This window comes from Vigna radiata, chromosome 10 (genome assembly GCF_000741045.1).
Source record: "Vigna radiata var. radiata cultivar VC1973A chromosome 10, Vradiata_ver6, whole genome shotgun sequence".
NCBI lineage: Eukaryota > Viridiplantae > Streptophyta > Magnoliopsida > Fabales > Fabaceae > Vigna > Vigna radiata.
In genome coordinates, this window is record NC_028360.1 from 6225372 (window position 1) to 6239310 (window position 13939).

A 13939-nucleotide genomic window follows, 5' to 3' on the forward strand; every position below is an offset into this window, starting at 1 on the left:
TGAATGTTGCTCCTTAAAAGAGAATAAAATATTAGTTCCAATATTTTTACTAGAAAAGCATGATATTTGAAAAAAAAAATTCTTCTACTGCCTCGGTTAAACTCCAAACTGAGCCATAAGAGCTCCTCTATTGCATCGGTCCAATAACAACTGAGGCCAGAAATCTGGTGAAAAAAAAAAAGTGAAATAAGGAACATCTTCTACTGACTCGGTTGCATTTCAACTGAGGTAAAAACATACATCTTTATGCCTCGGTTCTAAACCGATGCAAAATGTGGTAGACTTTTTGCCTCGCCTGCATATACCTCGGTTGTAGAACCGGTGCGGAAAGACAAAAACAACCGGTGCCATTTCCCTTTACTGCACTAGTGTGGGTTTCAATTTCTTTCATTTTAAAAAAAGCATGGATCACGTGAATTTAGGGTGCAACTTTAATTTTTATTTATTTTATTTTATTTTCTTTTGCTTTAGGAATGTTTTACATTATATGTTTAGTAGTTTTTTTTTTCATCCATTAAATTTAGTGTTGCATTTTAATGGCTTTAATTATATTTAGATATTTTTGTTACAGTGTTAGGCATTTAATATTTTCTNCCGATCTGCAGAATTTTCCTAACACTTGCTTTCAATCATCCAAATTACTTTCTGCCACTTAGAGCAAATTTCTTTGACTGTATTAAGTTCAGTTTAATTGTGTTCAAGTTTAATTAGTTTTGATTGCAAGATTTGACTAGTATAGTTGCTTAAAAATGCTGGTAAAAATGCTGGTAGCAGAACTGACATAGTCCAAATCTGATACACTTGCAATTTTGGATGTAATTGTGTTCAAACAAGTTTGATTTAGTCATTCAAATATGCTTGAAACTGACTTACTTGACCAATTGCTGTTCTGCAAAATTTGCATATGTTACTTGCTAAATTTTGGGTCAAAAACCGTAACAGTGCAGTGAGTGATGATTGAAAGCAACTGACATAGTGAAAATGAGAATTACACCTGTTTAAACTTTGTTCACTGCTGGAACAAGTCACAATTGGATAAAGAAAGTTGCTCAGATCATAATACTGATTGTATAAACTGGTTTCTGCAAAAGTGCCATCTCAACCACTCAATTCTGCATAAGTTCACAGTTCTGCATAATTTCACAGCAAATAAAATTGCTTTAACCACCAATTGCTGCATTCTGAGTTTGGAAAACACACTTCATGTTAATTGCTTCTTAAAGTTATTGTCACATTCACAAGTTCAACCAATTTGATATCTGTACTCAGACACAGACACAACATTANCTATCTGTACTCAGGGCAGGGGCAGAATTTAACTAGGCTTGAACTGAACTTCCACATTTTATTGAATTAAAAACTTCAAAGTACATCCACAACACAACATTACCTATCTAATTACAATTTATCTTCAAGACAAACANAATAGAAAGCATTGNTGTTAATGCCCATGACAATACAAAAAACACCAACATGATTTTGAAATTTTTTCTCTCTTGCTCTAATTTCTTCTTCAACTTCTCCTTCTTCTTCCTTAGATCAGACACANNATTTTCAATACAGACTTCAACTTCTTCACTNTTCCTTCTTTCTTCAATTTCAAAAGCTCCTTCATCAACCCATTCAAAGAAGTTACAGGTTGAATTACTCTGCAAAAAAAAATTACGAATCACAAATACAATTATCAACACAAAAAATAAGGCATTTCTTCTCACTTACTGCCCAATTTCTACATCTATAAAATAGTCTCCCTTTGTTCTTCAATGTAGTTGCCTTCAATAACAACAATCTTTCCCCACAACCACACATTTTTGAAACTAAGTGAGAAGAGGATCCACATGTTTGGGACATTCCAGAACCTATGCTCCTTGGTGTGCAAACTCCTCTATCAGCTTTCATCTCCCTTCAAAGATTAAGCAAAGACAATGAAGTTCGACTACTACCACGATTGCAAGCACAAACACGAACCCTAACTTATGTCCTCCTCCACCACAAAAGAACGAACCCTAACTTAATAAAAAAAACAATTTCAAACTACAAAATAATTCCCAATTGAAATTATCTTAACAGATCACACAAACGAGCAACACGTGGCTAAAGTGTTAATCCATATGGACAGAAACGTTTGCCACATCACCAAGGTTTTAACGGTGTTAAGTTTCAGGGACTAAAACCAAAGTTTGTAAAAGTTGGAGGACTGATTTGTACCTTAGTTTCAAAGAGGGACTAAAAACAAAATGGCTTGATAGTTTAGGGACTAAAAACATATTTAACCCTACATTCTTTAATGTATTTGATGTTTGTTGTGTTCTGTAGTGTGTTGCATTTGATGTGTTGTGTTGTTGCTGCTGTTATTGTGCATTGTATATGCCACTGTTTGAGTTTTTGGGGAGCCTGCGAAGGCCACAACGGAAGTCGGATATCCATTGGGCCTTCAACGGATACCGACATCCAGCAACGGATGTGGGCATTCGTTAAAGGCCCAACGGATGTCCGAACTTCCATTGTGGCCTTTGGGTTCTATGTTTAATTTTTATTTTTCTTTACTAGGTTGAAATTAACCTTAAAAATTAACCCTAATTAATTCATGGACTCGTAAATCTAAAGTGCACACTGGCTTGTATTATACTTTCATTGAGGGACACAATTCTTTAATCTATCAAGTTCATTTTTTACTCAATTTTAAACACTTTGGAGAAATCAAATTTTACTGCATGCTCAAATTCTTTAATGAAAGGAAGACTTGTCTTACAATGTTACATTCTGTTGCAGCTTATTATCGTGGAGCCATGACAATCTTGCTGGTTTATGATGTTACCAATGAAGCATCCTTCAATAGTAATTTCTTTTACTCAATAGTAATCTTGTTGGTTTTACTCCATGCTTCCCAAGCCGTATTTGTTTACTGTATGAGTTAAGTAGTCTCTTTATCTGCATTTTGATACAAACAAAAAGTTTTCCTTTTTATTCTCTAAGTTGTACCTACCTCCAAAGGTGCACTTGTTGACGAGTACTAAAGGGATGTGGGTGGATGTTGAAAAAAGTTAACCCTTTAAATTTTATTGGAGGGTAAAATAGGAATGAGGAGGTGTAGGGAGTAGTTTGTGGTGGTGTAGGGAGCAACACTCCGATAGAACCATAGAGAGAAAGTGCTCCCACCCACAAGCGTCGCCTGAGCAGAAGCAGTTGTTCACGAAGTTTGCATCGTTCGTGGGATCGTCGTCATTCATTAGAGCCTTGTCCGCTATCGTTCCGCCGTTTTGAAGCACCAACGAACGCCAAAACCACCATTAACGTGGTTTTTTAAGTTGTTCCTTTGGCCAATCCTTTGTTATTGTTCAATGACTTTGAGTTGTTTTTTAAATTTTTTTACCATTTAGGGGTTCTTGTGTTTTATTGGTCTTATTCTGATTTTTTTTGGAGCTTATTGGTGTAGTGTAGGTATTGTTGCAATGGAGAAAATTGGTCAACAGAGTCAAGTTTGTCATTGCAGAAAGAAGGTATGTTGGATTATATTATATTTGCATAAATTTAAGGTTTTTATGTATTTAAATTTAAACCATATTTTTGGACCATATTTTTGTTGTCTATGTTATTTTTGTGAAATTATTCTTTTGGAATAATTTGGCTACATGAATCTATACGCGTACCTCAATTTTGATGATGGATAAAATTTCATCTAGTAATATCCTTGAAATATTACTTAACATTTCATTTGATTACTAGATTCTCTTTAATTATTTGAAACTAGAGAATGCAAGCAAGCATGTTGACTTGGTTGTTGAGGTTAGTGATTCATTAATGAGTCTTGAACATTATAACCCTGCATTGAATTACTATTTGATGTTGTGATATATGGTTGATGTATGTTGGCTTTGTTGCATGACTTACGTCTTTGCCTTGCTTCTTGACCTTGTGAATATAAGCTTGATTATGTTGATATGAAATTTGTGAAAGAAGAGAGATCTTGCTTTCCAATATATGTTATGCTGCAAGTTCTTCTCTAAAATTGTTGTGTTGTTGTGATACTTCTCAACTAGCCCCGAAGAGAAGTGAAGGGAATTGTCTTTCTCGTGTTTTATTATGTTAGAAATCTAGTCGTAAGTGTAATATGCCTAAATCTTTTAAACTTAGTTCATGGTTATGAAATATAGATGTCCCATGCTTTTTCAATTATTTATGTTTTGATTTGATGCATTTTTTGTCAAAAGAAGCTTTTACGTTGGTTGACTAATATATGTGTATACGTGGGACAACTTTAGTATATAAAGTATTTAATGGCTTCAAGTGCTTACACCTACTGAATGAATGAGTTATTTACAATACTCACTTGTTAATGTCTTCAATTATACTTTTATATATAAGAACTAGACCATGGCCATATATTCCTTTTCTGTTATACTACTCCAAAACCACGATAAAGGGTTGAGTGATTAACCTTTAAAATAATTCATATGTTGGTTGGTTGTTGGTGGGACAAACTTCTGATTTTTTTTTTCAAAAGTTACTATTTCCATTTATTCTTCCTTCTTAATATATTATTTCATGTAAATTGTACAGTTGAAATAAGGGGATTTTAATTAAATGAATTTATATATGTTGGTTAGAATTTATCTACTATTTTAGACAACTTGTCTTTGGCCAAGACTAATGCATTTTGATGTATCGTAGCCTTTTTCCATGGTCACTTATTATTAGTTGGTTTTGTTGTGAGAATGATCCTCTTAGTCAGCACTACAATTCAGACTTGAAACCAAAATTGTTCCATTTGATATAGTGTGCTAAATTTTCTTTCTACATAATGTTTGAACAAGTATTTTCTTTTGTTAACTTGTCTTTCATTTTCTTTAATTGATTATACTTCTCAGTACAACCTTGTTCCTCTCCCAAAAGAATCCGTTGCAGTTCTACTTAACTGTTCTTTGTTTGGTACATTTTACCTTATAAAAAAATTGTTGGAAAACAGGTTGGCTTCTTTCTTCACCAAGAGGGGGGGGGGGGTGAATTGGTGTTGTTTCAAAAACAAGTTCTTTTCGCAATCTTGTAATAAAAAATTAAAGCTTTTTAAACTTTCTTGAAAAGCAAGCAATCAGAATATGTCTGCAGCGGAAAATACGTAGTTGACTGCGTAAAGAATAAAGTCGATTGTAATGTAAAAGATAAGGAATAGAGAAATGCAAACACAGGTTTTTATACTGGTTCGACCAACAATGCCTACATCCAGTGTCCTTCCAACCCAGGAAGCAAATGCACTATAATGGTTGCGGTTTTTACAACAAGGAATTTATAGAAGACCTCCACATCAAAAATATAAATCTTCTCTCTAACCCAAAACCAAAATATAGGCAATAAACTAGCAAGACTTGCAGCAAGAATCCCCTCTTCTACAATCTACCAACACCAGTTTGAACAATCCTTAAAGTGCACTATCCCCTGCAATCAACAGGTCAAAAACCAGTAGTCTTCACGGATGCCAAGCCACATAATCAATTCCAGCAGTCTTCACAGGATGCCAAGCCTTCACGATCAATGACAGAGCACCTTCTTGTGCATATATTGATCAGACAATGAATGCGCAGTATAATCTCCTCTTTGAATCTCTTTCAAGAAAGATCACCACTGTCTTCTTGGAGAATTCTTGGAGCTAAGAGAAATCTAAAACAAAAATGAAATTGTCAGTTTATCAAAAGTCTCCTGAACAAACCTGTATTCAGCCTATTTATAGATTTCTGTTATACAGTCAGATTCTCAGTCGAATACGCTACTAATTCAGTCGACTTGTATTATGATAGTTATAACAGATCAGTCAACTTAGTAGCTTACGGTCAACCAATAACAGAACACATTTAATACAGTTGACCAAGTCATCAATGCTCAACTAACTTTTAAAAATATAGCCGTTAGAGTGCTAGAGCATAACAAAATTCCAAATCAGATAAAAGATTTTAGCATAGTCGAATTCATTCTCAATGTAGTTGACTGTACTAGAACTTTGTCACACAGTTAAAAGTTCATAAGAGTGCTCGTGATTTTTAGCTTTAAAACATGTGTAGTAAAACATATGAAATGATGCATAGCACATAGCACATAGCACATAAAGCATGTAAACACGTTCCAGATATATATCAATCAATCAACATAGGAACATGTAACACAATACATAAACATGTTCAACATATATTACAATTAATCAGCATAAGAACATGTAATGCAACAAACACATGTGCTTGTTATAAAGCAATGTGTTGTCATCATCATAAACCAGATTGATATAGAAATTGTGTTGTCAACAATCTCAACAATCTCCCCCTTTTTTTATGATGCACAACCATGATTAATAACCAACCATGTTTGCACACTTTAATACACAACAGAGTAGCAAAAGAAATATAACACAGTTATCACAGTTCAAGTACTCTGTATGTAACACAACAATATCAAGCAGATTATGCATGAGATAAAATAACTATTCTACCCCTTTCATATAGCATCATAAGATCATAAATTCTCTCCCCCTTTGTACATTAGCAAAAAAAGTATCTCTAGATATTTTGCTGATATTTCAAAACTGAGATGCATCAAAAAAGATTATGCAATTTTCAAGATGCAATGATGCTCTCATTAGCACATTTAATCACATGTAAATGATAATTCCCCCTGAAATGTAGGCATGTGAACAAAAATGTGTAAAGAGTGATACTCCCCCTATCATTATGCATAGGTAATAAAATCATATTAGATGCACAATGCAGCATATCACAGATTGAACAATCAGTTTAGCACATAGTTGTATCAAAGACAAAATAACAAATAGTTTAGATATGCAATGATACAAACTTCAACAATCTTACAATATTATCTCAATCAAGATATTTCCAACACTATTTATAGCAGAAATAATAGCAGATATATCAAAATAAGCAATCAGTAAATGAATAACCAAATTCCATAATTGGAATTTATAACCCTGTTATGAGCAGTCGATTGCACAATTTCCTCAGTTGACTATATTGCTTTCCAAAGTTGTTGAATTCCTTTTGATATTTCCAAAGCAATGTCATTCCTGCAAAAACCTTTCAAAGATCCTTTCCAGATCAAGCATTTTAGTTAAGCAAGAAATATAATCATAAATAACAGAAGTCAATATGTACATATTTATAACAGTTCAAGCATAGTTGACTTCAGATAAATTGCAGTCGAATCAATCAAGCAGTGCAAGAATATCAAACAGATTTAAAACAAGAGTGTTGATTCAAACTACTGATTTCATTTCCTTGAAAAGAAGATATTATAATGATATAGCATAATCAAGGAACAAAAGAAAAACAACAAAAGAATGGCATTCTAAGCCAAACACAAAATGAAAAGCACCTAGACCTAGAGACTCAAGACACTTCTTTCATTTCCTTAAGCTAAGCTAGAAAGATTCTGTGAAGTCCTCTTCAGAAGAACTTTCATCCTAATTCCCTGTTGTTGGATTCACCATATTAGTAGAGGTACTTCCAATACTGTACTCAGCTTCTTCACCCATAAAATTCCATCTGTTGATAGTTTTCACAATTCCGAGAGATACAACCGAGTCACAATCAATTGTATTTGATGAGTACCATAAGCACTTTTGTTCATTTTTAACATCAACTCCCTGTAATACTAATATTTTGCTTACTAATACCGCATATGGAAGACATAATGATCTGTTTAAAGCAACAAATTTCATGTGATTCTTCACAACTTCTGACCAGTTTGTTGGAATATTATTCTTGATTGCATGAAGAAGATAAATGTCTTCCTTCGTCATTCTATCAGTTTTTATCCTTCCTGGCAGTATGATGCGTTCCAAAAGAACAACAACAATCTTTTCTTCTCTTCTCAAGCCTTCATGAGCATATAACCTTTCAATGAAATATTTTCCAGGAAACCTCAACCAGTCAGTGTAAACTTTTCTCTTATTAAGCAAGACATTGGTTTAAGCAGATGACAGATGTGACAAAGCTCTTATCTGAGGGTAGACCTATAGCCATGTTCCATGTGAAGTCGTCAATGAGAATGTCAACACCTTTTACTCTTGAACAAATATTGTCATTAATCACCCTCAGATTGTGATAAAATACTCTCACTAAGTCAGGGTACCAGCATCCCTCATTTGCACAAATATTGACAATCCTTGCTTCTCTAACCTATTAGGAAATTAGAATCCTTCTCTTTCAAACAGATTTTGATTTATGTACATAGGAGAAACAACAGTCTTCGTAGTTGCACTGAGAAATCTTTTGCGAGTTGCTTCATCACTAATCTAGCCAGTTGGGTTAGACAATCTTGATTCAGGGACATCTTTTCCCATGTTTCTGTGTATGGAGCGACTTGAAGATGCCATGGAGGGTTCAAGAACCTTTCTTTCTCAGTTAAGAAGGGGTGAAAGAAAGTCTTACAGATAGGATTGAGTTAACCCAATTAATGACATGACACAAATTTAAATTTCAACATTCTAAAATTCAGAATTTTAAAACACTTGCAGACAATAGTCCATTGTATTAATAAAGTGGTTGACTATGATGCATGAAAACAAAGTTTTAACTCAAACCATCAATCAACCAGATAATCAATTCAAACAAGATGTTCATCACATCATCACAACCAATCAGATTTAGCAATAATGCAGTGAATTCATACAGTATTACCAGTTGTAGATACTTAAGATTTTTTGTATATTCCATAATTGATTCATCCTTCAGATCAACTGCATTTGCTTTGTATCCTGCAAAACAAATTAAGATTTGGTTGCTGGTACCCATTTAACTTTAGGTCCATGATTGTCAATCCTTGTTACTTGTTCCTTTGGTTTCCAAACATATAATTTTTGAGGAACAACAACATTTCTATAATAACAATTTCTAACAGTATGACCAACACAATTATGATAGAAACATGCGTTCTTAGTGATGAGTCGATATTTTATTGATTTCACTTAGTTTATTGTGCTAGAATTAATTAGAGAATTGTGCTTAATTGTCTGATATCTTCCCGTTTTTCCTAATTATGCTTAATTTGATCGGAAATTCTTATTTTAATTAATTTGGATTTTCTGAGCTAATTATTTGCATTATTATTTTCAGGGAAAATTTTGGAAACACAATTTAGGACATTTGGAGTGCTATCAAAATAATTCAAGACTCTGTGCATGGAAAATTTAGAATTAGTTATATTTTAATTTAGTAGTTTGGAATTAATCAATGTGTAATTTAAAAGTCTAGTTTTTTTATAGACAACCTTTGCACATTGGGCCATTAAAAATATGTTGGGGCCCAAATTTTGGTGACACATGTCCTACCTAGGGTTGGGTGGACCCCACCCAAAAAGAAGGACTTACGGCCCTAGGAAGGAAATAGCCATCTGTCACATTTTATTTTTGACTCTCGGTTCTGGAACGTTGGTTTTTGGTGGCTGAGCATATTTTTGAAACAATGTGGATGGTGATGGATAATGGATGAATGGAGAATGAAATTATGCACTACTGTCATTTTATTTTTTTTTATCCTTTATATTTGCATCAGCATCCTTACTTTTATTTTAATAGCTGCAAGTAGTGATTGAATTAGGAGGAGTGTGCGGTGCTGTAGCTGGAAGGGTAATAACACATGTAGCATTTACTTTTCTTTTGAAGGAAGACTTACGTTGATTCTCTGTTGTAGCCGTCACACACTTTAGCATTTGCTTTCATTTTGCCTTTAAAAAAATGATGGAAATTGGTGATTAGAAGGAGATGCAGCGCTGCAACAATTAGCTCACGGTGCACACATTTATTTTCTTTGAATGAAAGAGCAAGGTGTTGTCATGTCCATGGGTCACTCATCTTTATAGCATTCCTTTTTATTTTTATGAGAAAGAAAGAAGATACCCTTACCTTGGGAAGGTCACGGCAGACAGCTACTCATCCCCATTTGCTTTTTATTTTTTTTTTGCATTGAAATTCAAAATCTTGACAGTGAATGGGGTTGCTTCTATTTCCTTGCACCTTTTAGGATATCAATTTTAGGAGACATCTACTTTTCTAGCTGACCATAATGTGCCTTTTTCCTTTTACTCAATGGTTGCACTTGCATAAATTTCATTCTCATTTTGAAGCAATTCTCGTGAATGAGCTAGCATTTTATTTTCTTTGCATTTCTTTTAAATGAATTGAAATTAGATTAGATAGGATGGAGGTGTAGGATGCTGACAGCCGAATAGGTGTAGGTGTAGGAATTTAGCCCCTTTTATTTAATTGCAAATGAAGAAGTGATAAGGAGGAAGTTGGTGTGTGTTGTACGGAGGTGGTATTTGGAGAAAAAAAATTGATGCATTGCTTGGAGAATGAGTGGCAGCAAAGAGAACAAGTTGACAAATTGTTCATTGAATAAAAAAAATGAATTTGGATGTCTTGGGAAGAGGAGCTCACGGATTCAAGAGAAAATGGTTTTCTTATGTTACTTTTATTTGAATTTAGAAATTACCTTTGCATTCATGTGCACACGGTACCAGCCATGTGGCACTAGTAAAAAAATAGTCTTTTAACGCGCCTAATATGCCTCAGTTCTCACAAAACCGAAACATATTAAAACGCGGTGGCATTTTTGTAATTAAAACAAACTTATATGCCTCGGTTCAGTGAAAACCGGAGCCTATGGACTCTACTGCCTCGGTTATTTACAAAACCGAAGCTTTCGACATAGCTGTACTGTTTCGGTCTTCTACGAACCGATGCCATTGGGCTTTTTTGTTTTAGTTTGCCTTCTAACTGAGGCATATATGTCTCTTTTCCTCCCACATCTTCAGTCACGGTTTCTCGAGGTATATCTTCGTGCAAACCCTATTCTTCACCTCTGTTAGGTTTCCCACATCTCTCGTCCAATTTCTTACCATTTTGGCCGTTTAAACAATTGAATATCTCTCTCCTTACCGTTAAATGCCTTCCTCCACTGATTTCACCGATTAGTTATTCTTTCTTCATTTTCCACCGATTGGAACTTCCTTCATCGATTATTTCCCTTTTTCATCTTCCATGGCCATCTTCATGAAGCTCCGTCGTCACGGATGGTGGCCTGTCTACTGTCATCGCCAAGCCCAACGGCTACGGCGGTGAGTTCTTCTTCTTCTCTCTCGTCACCGCCAAAGGATGGCAAATCTGGGGTTCGCGTTTTGACTTTCTAGCGGTGGTGCAGCATCGGAGTTTCTCGTGGGCGAATGTCGTTTAGGGGATTTAGGGTTTGAGGGCTTGAGGTCGTTTTGGGGGCTTGAGGGCTTGAGGGCCAATGTCGGAGTTTCTTTGGGGTTTTGTCGTTTTGGGGCTTGAGGTCTTGGTGGAAAAGGTTGGAGTGGGTATTGCAGACGCAGACGTCGCAGGACTTGCGCTGGGGTTCGAAGGAGGTAGAGAAAGGTTCATTTTTAGAGGCGGAAAAGGACTTTGTCTGGCGTAGCTTCGGGAGGGCGGGTGGGCGAAAGGGGGCTTTAAGGGTGGCGGCGGTGATGGATGGAGGTTTGTGGGTAGTGGCAGGGCTGTTGTTGGGGTTGAGGAGGGCGAGACATTCACAGAGGCATGAGGGACAGAAGCCGGTGAAGGCTTCGAAAGGGTGGCGGGGGTAGGAGGTGGAGGTGGAGGTGAATCTTCGTCAGTGTTGAGGGTGATGAAATCAAACACGACCATGCAAAGGTATCCAACAATTTTCCCGTGTGCAATTTGCATGAGTCAAACATCAATATCTGTGGGTGTGAGCACTCATGTGAATGGAGTAACGATCCTTGATTTTTAATTATTATTGCAGGTTGATAATGACCCTGGGTTTCACTCCCAACCTGACAAGTCCAAAACTGTGATTGAGAATGATGCAGTGTTTTCTAGTCCAGCTTTGGAATCAAAAACTAAAATCCTTGGCAGTAGTAGTTCACTGCAGCAAAATGCAAACATGGAGCATAAGTTAGATCATTTGGGTCATGGAAGTAATCAAGTTAGTGACTATAATTGTGGTCAAACTCAAGATGCAGATGTGAACTCTAAAAGTTGTTATTGTGCTCAGGAGAATTCATTTGTTCTATTTTCTGCTGCTCTTGAATGTTGTTTTTGTGCTTAAAGAGATTTCATATGTTCTTTTTTTTGCTGCTAGTTATTTAGGTCTTGACTGCAATTGGGAACTTCTGCATATGTTCAATTGCCGTGGGGATGTTTATTGAGATTATTGTTATGTATCCCATCTAAGATCGACAATATCGCCCTAGAATTGATAACCTTCTTGTGCTTCTCATTGGTGGAATCCCAATTGTCATGCCCACAGTTCTCTGAGTGACTATGGCCATTGGTTCTCATAGGCCATCGCAGCAGGTATGTTAGGTTCAATTAAGTATGTTTGGTGGACATTTGCTAGAAATAGTGATTAATTGGTTATATGATTTTTTTTGTGGTCATATTTATTTTTCAATTTTAATCTTTAAATAAAAGATTTTTAAAATATAAATAATTATTTTAGTGACGATATTTTCAATTTTAACTATTCTTTTGATTTAACATTAAATTTAAACTTAATCATATTTATAATTATAAAACTATATACCATACAACGTCGTATTTGTTAAAAATTGATATATAAAGAAATTTATGGAAAAGGCCAATTTATTCTAATGACTACATTGCATTAAAGTGATTAATTGGTTATATTGTTTGGTGGACAATTGAGAATCAAGATGCAATAGACACTGCCATAGTTGGGATGTTAACCAAAAGAGGTTAGTCATTGATATGTTAATTCCTTTGATGGCGTCTTTATTATCTTGAATCCTCTGTAGCTATAATATGCATTGCATCATAATTTTTGTTTTGTACTCATCTTTGTATATTAATTTTCTTTTCTATCTTGCTTCTATTAAGGCTCGTCTTGGTATCAGAGAAGTCCATTTACTTCCTTTCAATCCCATTGATAAGAGAACGACATTGACATATATTGATCGTGATGGTAAAATGCAGAGTAAGCAAAGGTGCACCAGAACAGGTAACCTACTAGCATTTTTTCTCATGAATTTTTGTTGAAGTCTTGCTTATTATTCTCATTCTGATTTGTACAATTATGACATGACTGCTAGAGCCTTAATTATGCAGTTATAGATAAATTTACAGAGCGTGGTTTACTTACCCTTGCAGTAGCATTCCAGGTAATTGATTCATTGCATACACTATTACATGATACTAGACTAATATATATTTGTACTTCATGCTAGAGATATTTACTTGGCTTTCTCCATTTTATACAGGACGTTCTACATGGAAACAAAGAGAGTCTAGGTGGCCCATGGCAGTTTATTGGTCTTTTGCCTCTGTTTGACCCACCTAGGCATGATAGTGTAGAAACAATACGCAGGGCACTAAACCTTGGAGTCAATTTTAAAATGATTACAGGTACGTTACATATATGTTGAAAAACTTAAGTTTCTTGTATTTGTGGGATTAAAAAAACTTTTCTTTAAATATGTATCCTTCATTTGCATTGCTCGGGCAGGACAAGGATGAATCCATATCTGCATTACCTATTGATGAACTGATTGAAAAAGTAGATGGGTTTGTTGGTGTTTTTCCTGGTGTGTTTCTATCTTCATCTTTGCAATTGGTTGTTTTTAATACTATTGGTGATCATATATTNGATGAAAGATTGATTATAAATTGGAAGAATTTATCAATATGTGTTTGTTTTCTCATATTGATGTATATTTTGCTAGAGCACAAGTATGAGATTGTGAAACGTTTGCAAGCCAGGAAACATTTATGGAATGACTGGTGATGTAGTGAATGACGCACCTGCATGCACTCAAGAAGGCCCACATTGGTATAGCTGTTGCTGACGGAACTGATGCAGCTCGGAGTGCATCTGATATTGTTTTAACAGAACCTGGCCTTAGTGTTATTTCATTATTGTATTAG

At 35.1% G+C, this 13939-nt stretch overlaps 1 pseudogene; it reads left to right on the forward strand.

Annotated features, from left to right (window-relative positions):
• The first annotated feature begins 12319 nt into the window (after positions 1-12319).
• On the forward strand, positions 12320-13939 carry LOC106774723 (annotated as a pseudogene).